Genomic DNA, 2,571 nt, shown 5'->3' on the forward strand with positions numbered 1-2,571 from the left:
AAGTTCTCGGAGGACAGACGTCCGCGTGCTGCCCAGGCACCAGCAGGTTCTGGAGGATAAACGAGTCCCCCGGCACCAGCGACTCTGACTGCTTTCATGACGCTGTCACTGACCTGGCAGCCTGGGAGCAGCCCAGCAGGATGACGGTCCCGCGTGCTGCCCTTTCTGCAGAGAGAAGCCAGCACTGACAGGCCCCTGCTTGCTTCCAAATCTCCTCAACCCTGCAGTGTGTAATGCAGCAGTTAAAAAGGAAAATGGAGTGACTTCTCAAGCAGAGCTCTCTGGGATACTGGATTCACTTAAACTTATTTCTCATGACTTTTCAGGCTAAGCCTTCTCCTCCCTATGTTTGCAAAATCTGGACAAATATGCAGCAGGAGGATTTAGAGGATTTCAAGCATCAGCTTAACTACTGAATCATGATTTTACAAGTCATCATTCTGTGTCATGAGTGACAAAAGCCTGAGTCACACAGGCTTATATGGGAAGAAGGGACTGTGTTGGCTCACAAAGCTGAAGGGTGGTGAGGTAGTTCCCAGTGTTCGGTGGGGTTGGACCCAGAGCCTCACGTGATGTTATCAGGTATCTGCCTTCTTTATCTCTGAGCTCTGCTTTGCCTACCTGAGTTCACCCTCAGGAAAGCTTTCTTCTGGCAGCTCCAGCTTACATGCTAGCAGTTCAACACACTCAGCAAAAAGAAAGCTTCTCTTTAATGGTTCAGCTAGGATTACCAGATGTAGCAAATACTTGGGACACACTTAAATACTAAAGTTATTCCTTGTTGATCTGAAATTCATATGTAACTCAGCATCCTGTGTTTCATCCGGCAAGCCTCCCCCTAGCACAGATCCCAAGACTGAATCCGGGCAGTTCGATCATATCCCATCCCAGACCCAGTCGCTGTGGTCAGGAGGATGAGCTGTGCACTGGCAGGCGAGGGTCACCTGCCCGTCTCTGGAAAGGGGGCAGCAGGTCAACTCTCCTAGTATACATGCCCTGACAGTGGGAGACAGGTCCTTCCCCAATAACTGGGATGCTGACCCTATAAGAAGGGGAATGAACCCTACACTAGCAAAAAAACGCATGTCCACACAGTGACCGTGAATGTCCCAGACAACAGTGAAAAATACAAAACTCCAGGGTAGTTGTACAGCATACAACAGTTTATAAAGCGTTTTCATACCACTCTCCTTGCTCCCACACCTCCGTTTGGTTGGCAGAGCAGGTATTATGATCACTTCCTATATTACTTTGCTAGGACTGCCACAGCAACGTGCCACAGCCGGGGGGGGGGGGGGGGGGCTTAAGCAACAAACACCTATTTTCTGACTATAATTCTGGAGGCTGGAAGGGCAAGATTAGGGTGTCAGTGGGGTTGGTTCCTCCTGAGGCCCCTCTCCTTGGCTTGCAGGCAGTGGTCTTTCCTCTGTATACATCTGTGCGTAAATGTCCTCTTGCACACCAGTCATACTGGATAAGGGCCCACCCATATGACCTCACTTTAACTTAATTTTCTCTTTAAAGACCCCATCTCCAAACTTTCCCGGAGAGCGTACACAAGTCCCCTTCGTGGTCCCTGCACCGAGCACGAGCACGAGCATGGGGCCAGGCATCCAGCAGACAACGTTCTTGAAATAAGCATTCTTTGAAAGGACTGAAACACAGAAAGAAAAAAAAAATTCCTAAAGAGTTTTAGGAGATTTAGCGAAAAGGAGAGGAGCACAGGAGTACGTGCTCATGATTTGAAGTGATAAAGACTCTTTAGAACAGCAAAAATGATGAGGCCTATGGATGTGTAAATGAGCCCCGGGAAGAACTAATCAGAAGGGTAAATTACAAAACAGAAAAAGGCCATAAAACAAGCGAGGAGAGAACAGTGAATGTTTCAAGTGTCTTTGGTTCATAAGAAATTCATGAGCAACGCGTGTGGAGATTTTGTTGGTTTTGGTGATGGGAAAGAATTGTAAATATGTATAATATGTAAATACCTTTGATAATAAAAGCCCATGAAGATAAATGAGGCTGTCTTCAGAAAAGCTGTGAGCTGTATGAGATGCTAATATAACTGTCGTCACTCTAAGAAATTACCATAATGCTTACAGGGCTTTGAAAGTTTCTCAGCTTTGGAGAGAAATGCATACACACTAACCAGAAAGCTCACACGCATACATACACATACACAGACAGACACACACACACACATACACACGCGCGCGCGCCTCTATTTTTCTTCCTTCCTCCCTCCCTCCCTCCCCTTTAATTTCCTCTAATTAAAAAAAAAAAATGTCAGGAAGGCAGCCTTAGTGAAAACTGGCATTGGAGCTGCACCTCTCTGGGTTCACACGCGACCTCCCGCCCCCACGGACGAGCCGCGCGATACTGGACCAGCCTCCCAGGCGCTGGGGGGACTCGCTCTCCGCGTCTGAGAAATGGGCAGATACCTGCGCCTCGCCACGCTCCGGGAGGCGCGAATGGGGGCCTGGGGGAAGGCCCGGCCGGCGCCCCTCCCACCCCGCCCGAGGGCCTGCCGGGGAGCGGGCGAGGAGCGGGCGGGGCGGGGCGGGGCCGGGA

This window comes from Hippopotamus amphibius, chromosome 17 (genome assembly GCF_030028045.1).
Source record: "Hippopotamus amphibius kiboko isolate mHipAmp2 chromosome 17, mHipAmp2.hap2, whole genome shotgun sequence".
NCBI lineage: Eukaryota > Metazoa > Chordata > Mammalia > Artiodactyla > Hippopotamidae > Hippopotamus > Hippopotamus amphibius.